This window comes from Canis lupus, chromosome 3, assembly GCF_048164855.1.
Source record: "Canis lupus baileyi chromosome 3, mCanLup2.hap1, whole genome shotgun sequence".
Classification (NCBI taxonomy): domain Eukaryota; kingdom Metazoa; phylum Chordata; class Mammalia; order Carnivora; family Canidae; genus Canis; species Canis lupus.
In genome coordinates this window covers 68,796,400-68,810,376 of record NC_132840.1, presented here as the reverse complement: position 1 = coordinate 68,810,376, position 13,977 = coordinate 68,796,400, and the positions used below count along the sequence as shown (strand labels likewise).

General features: G+C 49.2%; 1 long non-coding RNA gene across 1 annotated transcript; it reads right to left on the bottom strand.

Moving 5' to 3' along the window:
- Positions 1 to 11,557: 11,557 nt before the first annotated feature.
- LOC140625114 (uncharacterized) lies at positions 11,558 to 13,769 on the bottom strand. Its single transcript, XR_012024492.1, has 3 exons — positions 13,265 to 13,769; positions 12,296 to 12,425; positions 11,558 to 11,866 (listed from the first exon to the last, which is right to left on the bottom strand). It is a non-coding gene; the product is annotated as an uncharacterized lncRNA (long non-coding RNA).
- Between the last annotated feature and the right edge of the window lie 208 nt (positions 13,770 to 13,977).

Below are 13,977 nucleotides of genomic sequence, written 5' to 3'. Positions count from 1 at the left end.
GCTCATATGTCTATTTTGGAGTAGTAGGTGGGATCTGGTGAGCTAGGATGCGAATCAGGTTTGCTGACTCCAGGAACATAATACTATTCCATAGGCCATAATTGAAAATCTATTAACTCTGGAAACCAGTATCGCACATAAACCTCCCCAGCCCTGGCCATCTTGCAGTGAGTACTCCCTCCCTGTTATTCCTATAAATCACCGGAGATAGGCTGGGAACCAATCGATGAGAAAAAATTATGCCACAGCATTAGATTTCATCATACACAACTTGAACTATTACTTTTCTGTCCTGTGGTATGAGGAATCATGAGAATTAATAGTCTTCCTCTTCTCCAACGATGGGTTTATGATGCAGTGCTACCTACACTCTATTTCTTCTTTAAAACCATCAATTAATTTTGGGTACTTACAACTACTCAGTCACTTCCTGAAATTAGCACACTCCCCACCATAGAGTCTTAAAGGGAGTTTTAAATAATGATATGCTTTCCTAGTTTGGGCTTCCTTCTAATGGCTGATTCAGAACCAGTTTCAGCCTCACCAGACTCCTCCCGCTGACCTCTCCCTAGACTTGGCTCCATATTTCTACAGAAGTATCTGGTACTCAACCCCAGTATACCTCTTCTCTACAGATAGTCAGGGTAAGTCAAGGTAAGTGAAGTCACCTAAGGTCAAGGTGATTTCATTGTTCTCATTCCAGCATCCCACTTCCCTTGCTGTGGGGAAGTCCTCTCTGAATTCTAACTCCTTTGAAAACAAAATGGAAGAATGGAGTCCTTTGAGCAAACAGCCCTGGTGATACCCCTCTGGGCAAATCCCAGTACCTGAGTGACTACAATGAATATAGGTCAGCTGGGAAGATGTGGTAGTGGAAGTCTAGGTGGCCCAGGACATGGAGATGATGCCAGAACAATATGGAGTCGGGTCCCTCGTGTATCTTCTGTTTGCAAAACATTGTGCTAGACCTTATTTTAAACTTTTACCTTATTTGTATATGAAACCCAGATTTTCTGGGAGGGAAGCAAGGAATTTTATTCAAGGTCCATGAATACTTTCCCTTAGTTATCCTCAGTTAAGTTTTTAATGGGTTCACATTCTCTAGAATCATTCATTCATTTGTTCATACATTCACTAAATGTAATTAATTAATGTTGCATGTAAGGCAGTGCTGGGATGATTTGCTGTATATGGATATGACAATAACATAGCCCCAGACCTTAGGTATTTGAAATCTTGTATGAAAGATAACATTTTTGGGCAGATATCTCACAATTCAAGGCAGAATGGGATAAATGCTTTCCTTCTTTTTTTATTTTTTTTAAAAATATTTTTTTTAATTTTTATTTATTTGTGATAGTCACAGAGAGAGAGAGAGAGAATGAGGCAGAGACACAGGCAGAGGGAGAAGCAGGCTCCATGCACCGGGAGCCCGACGTGGGATTCGATCCCGGGTCTCCAGGATCGCGCCCTGGGCCAAAGGCAGGCGCCAAACCGCTGCACCACCCAGGGATCCCAATGCTTTCCTTCTGATGGAAAAGAAGTCTTTATTGGTGGAAGAGGTAATAGACGGCCTGTTGTCTGTGGACTTTTGCACAAACCAGAACCGTATCACCACCTTCCAATCATACTGAACCACCAGGCACATTAGTGCAAGTCCAAGTAACTCAACAGCTTAAAGAGTGTCTAGGGGCTCCTAGCAACTGCCACTTTCTGAGATTTTCCAACTCACACACCATCCAGGGCTGCAGGGGCAGCTGCCATGTTATAATGAGTCCCTGCTCCAAAACAGTTAATAAATCAAGGCAAAACAGGGACCCTTAGGTGGCTCAGTGGTTGAGCGTCTGCCTTCGGTCCAGAGCATGATCCTAGGGTTGTGGGATCGAGTTCCACATCAAGCACCTTTCAGTTAGCCTGCTTTTCTCTCTGCCTATGTCTCTGCCTCTCTCTCTCTCTCTCTCTGTGTGTGTCTCATGAATAAATAAAATCTTTAAAAAAAATCAAGGCGAAACCAAGCTGATCCTGTGTGTCTCCTTCCCCAGGAGTTTTGGTCTTGGGCCTGAGAGAATGGAAAGTCTCTTTGTGTATATGTGTGTGTGTGTATAAGATGGGTATTTTGGGAACTCCTAACAGCGATGTTTCCCATGACTAGACCAGAAAAGTCAGGGAATAAGTCATTTTGCGGAGAGAGGGAAGAGGTGAAACAGAAACCAAGAAAGAAGTAGTAATATGAGAGGTAGAGAAACTCCTGGACGAATTTGAGCCCTTGGTTATAGTAAGTCCTAAACCCCAGTTGAATTCAAGCTTTTGGGTTCCATGAGATACCTCAATGTACTTGCAATAAGGCCTCCAGTTTTCTTCAACCTGAGTTGGGTTGAGCATCCATCATTTGTGTCACAGCAGGTTAAAATGACTGAAGCATGCTAGACTGCATGCAGAATTTACAAAAGAATTATCTGGAAATCCATTATCACAACTCTCAAAATCCTTCATGTATAATACGGGAATCCTATAACGTCAAATTGTTGGAAATCAAGAGAGGGTTTTAAAAGAGAATGTCTCTGAGGTGAGCCCTGCTTGGTGGCTCCCTTCTCCATAAAAAGGAAAGGGTGGAAAAATTTTCCTGCACCTCAAGTCACAAGAAAGCATCACTCAGGGAGCTTCATATTTTCCCCTCCAGTAGGGGGACCCAGGAGGCTGGTGTCTGACTCCTGCCCATGAAACTTCAGAGGCAACATGGCCTGAAAGCCAGCTGCTGTTGTTGAGAAGCTAAGGAGGATTGCTGCTGTATTGGGACTGGGGTTTGTCAGGGCAACAGAGGCAAGAATGTTTCTATGGCCCCTGTAGGCCCTCAAGGGGGAGAGAACTGGCCCAAAATAATTTTAAGCCTTGTCCAAGGGAGAGTCAGTGGAAATCCCACAGAGAGAATCTGTATGAAGTGGGCCATCTGAAAACCAGGGCCTGGGGAGGGGTGGCCAGTGGGAAGGCCACATAGAGCCTGCGTCATGCAGATGCTGTCTATTGTTCCCAGTGGGGCCTCTGACAAGCCATGAGAGCACCCATGGGAGGGAAGGAGGCTTTAGACATCTTCTAGACTCAGAGCTCTTGAAGCTATTTTGCTATCGTACCTGTCAGAAAATGTCCCTGTTCTTACCTCTCCTTCTCATCGCTCAATGCCAGAAAGCCGGAAGAAATTGAGCAGAGAGGAGGTCTTTGAGAAAGAAGGAAGAAGCTCATGGCACCCTCTTCTCTCCTGTGGCAGGAGCCCACTGAAGTTGAGGCAGGAGTGGGTGAAGAGTTATTTCTACTGACAGACAAGGTCACATATTAACTGGTTTCTCTTCACTTTTCTTCCTTCCCTGAAGTTAGGTGGAACAATATGATTAGTTGGAAGTGGTGTGGATCACATCTCACTGAGCACGGAAAAGCCCCTGTATGATTCTCCAGGCTCTCTCTTTCCCTTCGCAACATGGAACCACAAGACAAAGTGAGAGTCACCACATGGAGGACAGCTGTGTGGGAGAGTCTCCTGACCTCCAGTGGACTCTGAAGGAGTAAAAAGTAAAACTTGTGTGTGAATCATTGAACTTTTAGGGTTGTTTGTTAGTGGAGCAGAAACTTGTAATAGCCTGATTAATACATCTTTGTATAAAGACTGATGTGTTGACTATTCTATTGAACTGGGCACTTCACGTTATTAAATCTAGATACTATGTTGGTCAAGTAAAGTGACTTCTAGTCTCTAAGAGTGAGCAGAAAAGTCAGAGATTTACCCAGTGTCAAGGAAAAGGACTAGCCATAGAACCAGTTTAAAGGGATAGTGGCAAACAAACACAAATTTGCCTTTTGAATATATCTCATGGGTCCTGTTTATTCTACACAATGGTTACAACTTGCAATGGGAATAATAATCCCTGCTTCATAGAGTTGCTATAAATTGAAAACAACTTGGTTTATGTTAGGTGCTTAATAAAAGTCAGTTTCTTTCTAGGGGAAAGGGTGGAAAAATATGGAAATGTAGATCAGGGAATGTAGGATGTGGATAAAAATGTCACCACCCGTACTCTTCTGCCCAAGGCAGGACATCCCTCCAGGTCTGATCCCTTCTACAAATGCAGAAAAAAAAGTCTGAAGTTTATAAAAAGAAGGCTTTCTTGAAGATTCCAAGTAGGAAGAGATCCATGGAAAAAATCACTATCAGCTAGGTGATCTTAAGCCAAATAGTCAACCTCTCCAGCCTCTGCTCCACCTAGACTAGATAAGCTATCAAGTCCTCTGCAGCTCTAATATCCATTCAAGGATAAGGCAATCCCTGGGGGCTTGGAGGGATGGTCTAGCACATGCTGTGTATCCTGAGGTGCATGGGGTCAACCCATTTGGGAGGGGATGCTGGACTGGGGAGATCTATGGGTTCAGCCTCTGCCCATCCAGACCCATAACTTCCTTAATCCTCAAGCCCAAACTATTTTCTTGGAAAGCCACTGGGAAAGTACATTTCCCTGTAACTGGCTCAGCACAACCCTACCATCTCTCCAGGCTTGGCCATAAAGTGGTCTCAGGCTCCATTCTGTGCATGTGAATATAACACAAATATTTATCCTGCCCGTAAAATACCATGACAAGCTACCACTGTCACTGGGCCCCTGTGGTCTTGTAAGAGGAAGACTGGCTACAGTAGCATCTCTGGACCCTGGGAGCCCTGTCCTGGAGTAGCCATGGTCAAATTGGAACCAGCAAGTGGAATAGTACTTGCTACAACTGCAAAGGGCAGATTCTATTTCAGGCCTGTGGTGTGTGTATTTCTTACTGACTCCTTTTCAAAGCCAAATCAATATCAGGCCAACCAAGAGATTTCCAGGGATATAAGCCATGGGGCTGGGCGGAAGCAGAGAGGCCTCTGCCGTGTGATCAGCAGAGCTGAGCCCGCTGGGAGGCCCGGTCTTGGCTGATGTTAGTGCTTGCCACTCTGGGGATAGGAGCAGAAATGTTAAACTGTTCACCCCTGCTTTGATCACAGCCTCCCTGTAATAGGGATTCCTGCGGGAGCTCTGGCTTGTCAGGGCTGAGTGGGCCGGAGGATGCTCCATGGGTGTGAGCAGTATGCAGGAGGGAGAAGAGGCTTCTTGGCATTCACACCTTGGAAGTGACCCTGACTAAGAGTGGAGGAAGGGACCTGTCTCCTTTCCCCAACAGGGGGCACTGCCAGGGCAGGATTTTCTACTTGCTTCTATTGACTTCTGCTCAGCACGATGAGAGATGGAGAGTTTTAATCGGGACAAACCTTAGGTAGGTAAAAATGGGCTCTAGCCATCTTGTCTGATTTCAGGGACCTCTCACCAGGCGAAAAGCCCTACGTAGCCATTCTCCCAAGTTGCCTAAAGCCCCACCACTAGAGACTCATTTCTTTGGGCCTCTGTATAAATCCATTTCTTTGGGACTCTGTATAGATTCCCAAGGCAGTGGCTGTACTTTACTCACTGTGTATGATTTGTAAGAATATTTTCTCTGTCATTTTGTGACAGAGCACCCATCACAGGCCATGCCTTGAGAGCCAGGAGCTGTAGGGGTAGAGTGTGTGTGTGTATGTGTGTGTGAAGCACTAGAGAAGAAAGAGAGACCACTTGGCCCTGCTGGCACTGAGGGTGCCATTGAGGGTCTCAGAGAAGGAAGGCTGGCATCACTTCACTGCTCTCGGTGGCCTGAGCAGGCAGGCCCTCTGGTTTTCCTGATGAGGTGCAGGGGTCTGAGGCAAGAGCCCCGGGTGGCATTGTGAGCTGCCAGCTATTTGGCTAATTCTAGACCCCTGAATGGTATTCACCTCATGCGGAGTCTGGTACTCAGACTTGGAAGCCTCCAGAGATAGGACCTGGTGGAGAGGATGGAGGTAAGGAGGAGCCTAGAGAGGAGTTCGGACCCTGTGTTCTCGTTCTAGACTCCAAGCCGCCTCCGTCTCTTTCTCCCAGTAACTCTATCCAAGGGATAGGCAATGGACTAGGGAAGAGTAGGGCAGACCGCTTGTCTCTCCGCTCCCTGGTCCCTCTGTCGCCAAGGCAACGGGAAGGGAGACTCCCAGTCCTCGTGCTGCTGGGACTGACCACAGCCCCTTGTCTCAGGGGAAACAAGGTCAGGGACCTTCCCCAGCCAATGCCCCATCCCAGGGCAGATCCTACCAGAGTCGATTTGGTATTAATGATGTTCTAAAAGCAGCAAGTTTGTGGCCAGGGGAAATCAATTGGCCAGAAATGTGACAAAAGGGGAAATACTCTCCAGCATATGAATGTCTGAATTATTGATGCCTTCAGTTTGAGGCTTTCAGACACCAGCGCTTAGCTGATAAACAGCAAAGTGCACTTTCTTCCTATACTCCCCACTCTGCTGGCCCTGACCACTTGAGACCTATGCAAGTTCGCCCTGAAAACAAGTAAGACCCTAGGGCCCAGGCCAGGGAGGTGGCTGGACTAGGGGCAGGAGGAGGTAGGGGGTGCTGAACTCTCTGAGGCCCCCACTCTGGGCCTGATGCAACCACCCTGTGACTGGGGGCACCACATCTCTTTGAATCTGGAGCCACACTTTGATTTCTGCTTCTGCAGCTCTGGCAGGCCAGGGCCACCAGCAGACTCTGCTGCTTTTTTCCTTCTGTTCTGAGGGGCTTGAATTTTCAGTATCATCTGATTTTCACATGGGGGAAGGAAGAAACAAAAATCTTCATCTACAAACAAAAACCAAATCTTATTTCTCTTACTCTAGAAACCATTATCTCAATTCAAACTGTGAGATTCAGTGCTAATATATGGCGCTAGTAGTTCCTGAAGGATATATGAATTCAGTTGTGACGTCTGCTGTGGTCTAAAAATCATTTGTCTGTTGGCTCCAAGAACAGCAAGGCCTCTGGAGGTTTCCACCCCTCTGCTCCCTTCTCTTGCTTTTCAAGTCCCTTTGACCAGCTATTGCTATCGCTCATAGCTCTGTAAATAATCTCATCGCCACATAAATGCTGACTCTCTCTAAGAGGATCTGGTAAATCCTGATTATGAATTCATGTCCCTACTTCCAACCAGCTTGCTCACCCCCCTGCCTTGTCCCTGCTGGGTGGAAATGCACACAGGAAGCTTAGTTTAGGGCTGACAAGTTTAGCAAATGAATGGGTACATTTCTTGTCCACAGGACAGGATTTCACTTGGAAATACTGCAGTACCTGCCTTGGCCAGAGCCTCAGGGTCCGGGTCCCATTTCAGGACACTTCAAGGGAGCAGAAGGAGCAGCTGTTGGGCAGATGAAAGGCTGCTTGCTGTCAGCACCTTCCCTCAGGAACCTAGCTCCCTCCCTGCTAGGTGACTGCTCTGAGCCCTTGTTAGGCCCTGACTTGGACTGGCTGGATGTTAACCATCTCCTAAGCAGCAAACTCCAAGGGCTCTGATTCTGAGCATCCGATAAAATGAGTGAATTCCTTGTTCAGGCTCGATGCCCACTGCTTTGGGATCTCCTGCTCTATCTTCCATGAAGAGTGATCATAGTGAGGCTGGGCCAGGAGTGCTGAGAGAGAGAGACCCACAGAGAGGTGGCCCAACAGGTAGGAATCCTGAGGACACTGCAGGAGAAGGTCTAGGGAGGAGTTGGGAAGTACAGAAGGGACAGTCCCTGGGTAGTTTCCCTGCAGTGAAGGTCTTAGCAATCCTGGGTATGAAAGTAAACCAAGGTGGGGCTAGAGAAGCCAGGTCTCATGGCTGGGCTCCAGCAGGCCTCCCCAGTCTCTGCCCCACTGCCCAACAAGTCTGGCTCCTTCTCTGCGCCTCCTGAGAATGGTTGGACTCTCTCTTTGCCACCTCGGACTTCTTTCAATGAAGCAGGGAGTGAAGAGATCCATAAGTAGTAGCTTCCACGTGACTTGGGCCTACAGTCCAGAGCTAACACTTGTGTCTTTCTCAGCTCTGGCTTGCCTCAGTTTCCCAATGGGGTTAAAGTAGATGGAGAGAGAGAGCAAGCTCAAGTAAAGGAAGAGTTTAGATCGCTCCGGCAGGAGTTCTGTTGACTGCACAAAGTCAGGTTGCCACCAGGAGTGACTTAAACCAGTAAAGTATCCCACCAGCAGCATGGACTGCTGGCCCCCTGCTCCTCCTCTGACCTCTCTCCCCCTAGACTGTGCTGGTCCTCCTCTCCCAGAACCAACCACAGCCCCACATCACTGGCCACCCCGGCAATTTCCTGCTAGGGAAGCTGACGCATTGCAGGGTCTCAGTTCCCCCTAGGGATGCTTGGGCTGCTGTAAACAATACTGCAATTTGCCTGTAAACTGCCAAAGTGGCAGCTTCCCTGACACCTGACATCACGCCTTTCACTGCAGCAGCAATAGTGAAAAGTACACAGGCTTTCATCAACCCTGCAAAGGCCTCACGTGCTCTGCTTGCCTGAATGAGGGCACTTCCTTAATTGTGGGAGCCTGCCCCCCCACCCCAAGATCCTGCCTGATGAGGCTGCTTCAGTGGGTCAGACTGGCCAGTGTACAATCCACTCTCCACGGAAGAAAGAGGAGGCTGTGGCTCCAGGAAGGCGGTGTAGAGGGAAGGCAATGTTAACTTCTTCGGAGGAAGTGGGGTGTCATGCAGCGGGATGGCCACTAGACCTGACCCCTTACTGCTGTGTTGCCTGTTTACACAGTGTGATTTGGGGCAAGGTTCTTAGCCTCTCTGAAATCTGTTTTTCTCACTATAAAACGGGAATAATAAACCCTGCCTCATACACTTGTGAAGATTAAAGATAATGTGCCCAGGACATAATGGATTTTCAATAAATGTTAATTTACCTTTCCATCCCTCCCCATGTGATGTGGTGATTCTAAGTGGGGTAGCAATACTCAATCAATATTCTTTCCTCCAATCAGAAGCTCTTAACATGCCCTATGTCTTTAAACAACCATTAGAAGTCAACTCACCCACCATCCGCTAGCATTTGCCCACTATTCTATTTCTTGCAGGTGGCTTTTGAGCCTCTGCTTGAATACCTCTAGGGACAGTGATCTCATTAGCTCCCAAGATAGCCCATTATTTTTAGATAGGGTTGCCTGTTTGAAAGTTCTTTCAACAGAGCTGAAGTCCTCTTACCTATAACTTTTACCCATTGGTGTCAGTTTCCCCACACTGGAAGCACCTGGACCAAACTTCATCCCTCCTCTGCTTGGCATGGTGCAGCTCATATAGAAAGCATGGACCTTGCCCAAGAGAAGTTCATGGGTCAAGATGGCAGAGGGGAAAGTCTGGGATGTGGTGCCTGCTGTGTGCATTTTCTGTGTATGCTCGGTATGTATTCAGGGTCCTCAGGGGAGCTCAGCTTCCAGTTTCCTCATCATAGGTCTCTCTCAGAATCTGGAGAAGAGGCAAGTGAGTCCACTTGTGCTGAACCTGTGAGGCTAGTATAGGTATATACAGGTAACCCGGATGGCCTGGCCTCTGGAGGAGGCATCTGCGTTGGAGGTGCTTAACCTCCTGCCTGGGGGACTGATGGCCCCAAGATCGGTGGGCGCAGGATGGTCCTGCAGCAGCAGCCTGGCAAGTCCTGCCAGGGAGTTGGGCTCCCTGCTGTCCCTGCCAACATGGCCAGCCGGCAGCTCTCAGAATTATTTTACGGAAGTGAAATTTATTTTGAGATGCAACCAGGCCTGTGCTCTGTTCATGCCAGCCAAATGCTTGGCAACAGGGACCACTCTGCTGTGGGCAGCTGCTTGTTTTGAATCCCCCAGAAAGGAGAGTACACAGGGTGGGAGGCCTGAGGTTAGTCAGGGTCATGTCTGAGTCCCAGGAACCTTGGGTTCTCCCTGGGAGTGAGGCAGAGCCATGGGAGAGAAGTGGGAGGAGAGTTTCGCTTTAACTGGGAATACCATTGAGGAGCAAGATGGCAGGTCTTGCAAAGAGGCAAGAGGAGGTTGGCAGGGTCCAGGCCAAGATGCAGCATCCATGCACAAATGCCTCGTTTCTAGCCAGTCCAGCCCTAATGCAGAAGGCAGTGTGGCCTGCTCCAGGGAGGTCGGGACAGTGGTCCCAGTGACTCTACAATGTGGCCAGGCCTAAGGAAGAACATCCATGACCATTGAGAAGCTATTGTGGCTCAGAGGGGGGCTCCCAGGACACGGGCAACTCTTCAATCCTGCAGCCCGTGCCTGCACCACCTCCCCTCCCACTCCACCGACCCCTTACCCCACCAGCAGTCAGCTGGCAGTCAGCCCCATGGAAACAGTCTGTTTGATGCAATGTTACTCCTGGAAGCAGTCTCTGCTAGGGAGCATTTGCCAGCCTCCAGTGTGCAGGGGCGGCCCAGAAATGTCGTTCTCTTTTCCTCTGTCCCACCCCTTTTCTATTTTGGGGAATTTGTGTCTGGATGGGGGAAGGGTGTCTCTTCCTTCTCCCTAAGGTGACAGTCACTTTGTCCTAGGCCTGTATCTCAGGGCCTTTTGCCCAGAAGCCCCCTAAGAAGCCTCTTGTTCTCACTCTCTTCCCGGAAACAGTGCTGTGATTTGAGGAATCAAAATCCCTCTTGTCACAACTATAGTTCCTTAGGCTGGCCAGATGCAGGTGCTATGATTCTCCCATTCCAGTCATGTTGTTGTTAAGTGATTTTTCTTCAGAAAGACCCTGTAAAAATGCAAATGTTACCAAAGAGGGGTAACACATGAACTTATTATCATCTATTATCACCTTAGTGCAGCTTATCAGCTTCCCAGCTGCGAGGAGGGCCTGGGGAGGGAGAGGCAATTGCACACTAGGTACAGTCTGGCCTGGGGAAGGGGCCCTGATATCAGGAGGCCCTGACATGTGGTACCTGCAGGGAGGGAGCGTGCAGGTACCAGACAGGTGAGAGGCAGGAAGCCCAGCCTGGCCCATCGCAGTGCCAGCACAGGGCTGCTTCCCCAAGCTCCAGGGTCGCCTCATTTTCAGGAAGGAGCACTTTTGTTTTAGTTTTATTTTATATATTTAAATTTTGTCGGTTAACATATAGTGCAATATCAATTTCTGGAGTAGAACTCGGTGATTTCATCACTTATGTATGACACCCAGTGCTCATCTCAACAGGCGCCCTCCTTAATTCCCTTCACCCATCTCAACGACGGTAACACATAGATGACACACAGGTAACAGCAGTTGCAGCTGTGGGCAATTTTTCTACCAGTCTCCGAAGGGGACTGAAGCACGTTTTCTCTCTTCTTATTTCTAACAGCCTTACCAAACAGGTATTTTGTGTTTATTTTGCAAAAAAAAGCAATGATCCTGCTTTGCAACCACAATGTTGCCTTCTAAGGAAAGTAGACCCAAGGCCTGCAGCAGACGGTGCTGGTTGGTATGGAGCTGGAAAGGAGGGGATAGGAGGTGTGACCAGCAGGATGGTCACGGACAGAACTAATTCAGAAAGAACGTACTTTGAGTCAGAAGTGACCAAGAGAACATAAGATACCCGAGAACTTAAGGAAATCTTGGATGAAGTCTGGCTTCCACTGACGGAGGAGGTGAGGGGCCCAAATCAGCTCTACGGCTATGAGCTGAGATCCAAGGAGGTCCCTGGAAACACTGTGCAGAGGGATAATATTTGGGGATATTGGCTGATGTGCTTTTCCCCAGCACTTCTTGTATCTCATGATTCCCCTTGATGGAGAAGGCAAGTGAGGCACTGAGGGAGTAATGATAAATCCAGAGAGCAATTCTTGTATTTTGTGTTTCAAAAGCCCAGCCCTCACAGCCCCGGTGGCGCAGAGGTTTAGCGCTGCCTGCAGCCTAGGCGTGATCCTGGAGACCCTGGATCGAGTCCCACGTCGGGCTCCCTGCATGGAGCCTGCTTCTCCCTCTGCCTGTGTCTCTGCCTCTCTCGCTCACTCTCTCTGTCTCTATGAATAAATAAATTAAAAAAAAAACCTTTAAAACAAAAACAAAAACAAAAGCCCAGCCCTCAAAGCAGGACAGAGAGAACCCTGGACAAAATCAGAAGATTTGGAGCACTATGCAATCCATCAGAGTCCCTGAAGCCCAACCCAACCCCTTTCCCCCCATCCCAGAATCAAAACACATCCAGATAGGCTAGAGGAAAGGAGGAGAATTGGAGAAGCCAGAGAGTTAGTGCCTGGTGGGCACCCCGAGAAAGGAGCGTGCACCCTGTCCCACCCTCCAGGCCCAGAGACGGGCTTGTGCAACAGTAGAACTTCCAGATAAATGTAGGGATCTGAGTGGAGAGTAACTTGTGTCCCCTTTCCCAGCGAGAAGAAAGTAGCGATTTCTTGAGTTCCAGAGTACCCAACCTGCCGTGGGAGCAGACGAACCTTCTGTGAAGTGTCCAGGTGTTTGGAGAGGCCACCTCCTTGGGTCCCCACAAAGCGGAACGTCTGGTGTGCAGCTAATAGCTGTGGGCACATGGCTCAGCAAACCCGAGGAGCTTGGAAAGCTCTGTGGCTAGGAAGAGGAAGACCCAGCCGTGACCCGTGTGGCCTGAGAGCTGCAGCCCAGATAGGACAAGGATGTGTGTGGGTGGCTGCCAGGGTGGCTAGAGGACTCTGAGAATGGAATCATCACTCTTGTCCCCCCTCCATGCAAGGGCACCAGCTAGATTAGAGGCAGCCTCGCATAAAGTGAAGAACGGGAGCCGGAATTAACTGGGGCGGACCTCCTGCCATGGAATGGGAGCTCGAAACCAAAAATCATCTCAGTTGTAGAAAAAGTAGGTTTCTTGTAGGACGGGTTCTGTGTACTGAGATTCTTATCCACATTTTGCTCGGAGAGTTTCGGGGCCTGGCCGGGCTGCGGGATGCCAGCGAAGCCTCAGGGATAGTCTTAGTGGTGGTGGGGTGTCACAGGGGAGATGCTCTCCCTGGTTCCACTCTCCCAAGGGGGGGTGGGGTGGGGGTGGGCCCTGCAGAGGTGCAGAGTGAGGGCCGCCAGCCTCTTCCTGAGGTTCGCTTCTCAGCAATGTGCTCAGACTCCAAAGAAGTGAGGTGCCTCTCTTCTCTCTCACGGAAACTTCCCATCTCAGCTCCAGAGTCACACCAACTCAGCAGAAAGGATGAACCGATCTGCACCCGATCTGCACCCTATGCTGGATTCTGGTACCCACACAGCGAGTGCCTGCCCGCCCCCAGCCGGCTGGAGGGGGAGGGACTGACTCATCAGCAGTGAACATGGCCAAACAAAAACAGAGCCACCCAAATGTCAGCGGAGAGGAAAACTGTCAATGAATGAGCCCAGAATGGCCCTGCAACAGACACCCCAAAGTTGAGGTGTAAAACCCAGCTTACCCCTCCCCCGGCAGGCAGTGGTTGAGGGGACGTGGGGACATCTGAGTCGCCTCAGGTTCTCCAGGTGACAGTCACAGCATGGGTCATTGCTTTGGCAGGCAGCCCACTCTTCCCCACCCGATCTTCTTGAGTCTGTAAAAAAGGCTTTTCTCTGGGCTCAAAGGAGGTAAGATTCCCTGCCTTTACTACCTGCTTCTTGCTTCACTGAATTCTTTTTGTACCTTTTCCCTTTGGGGAGTGGGTGCCATTTATCCAGCAAGAATGAACCAGCTTACGGGCTTGCACTCCTTCCCCTGGCTTCTTGTTTTGCTTTGTCTGCCCTAGAGTTTCCTGGGCTCGGCTGTCTCAGCTCAAGGCGGGAGCAAGATTTTCACAAGGTGCTTCTTGGTATGACTTTTACGATTTAAGGTGACAGGGGATGGGGTGTTTCAACACCTGTACCCCAACAAGAAAATTCACCTCAGCCTCCCAATTCCAGGACAGGTGTAGAGAAGCAGCTAGGCCAAGAGTGGCACAGACTGAAAGCAATACCCCCCCATTCTACCAACACCCCCCCTCCTCTGCAGAGTTCCCAGCCCCCAGAGGTCAGCCATTAATCACCTTCTGGAAGCCTGTTGCAGGGTTTGTAATGGAAATGACTCTGTTGTCATGGTAACCGTGGCTGGCCTGGCCAGGGGCTGCTCTAGGCCTGCCTGGCTCCTCTGGGTTTCAGG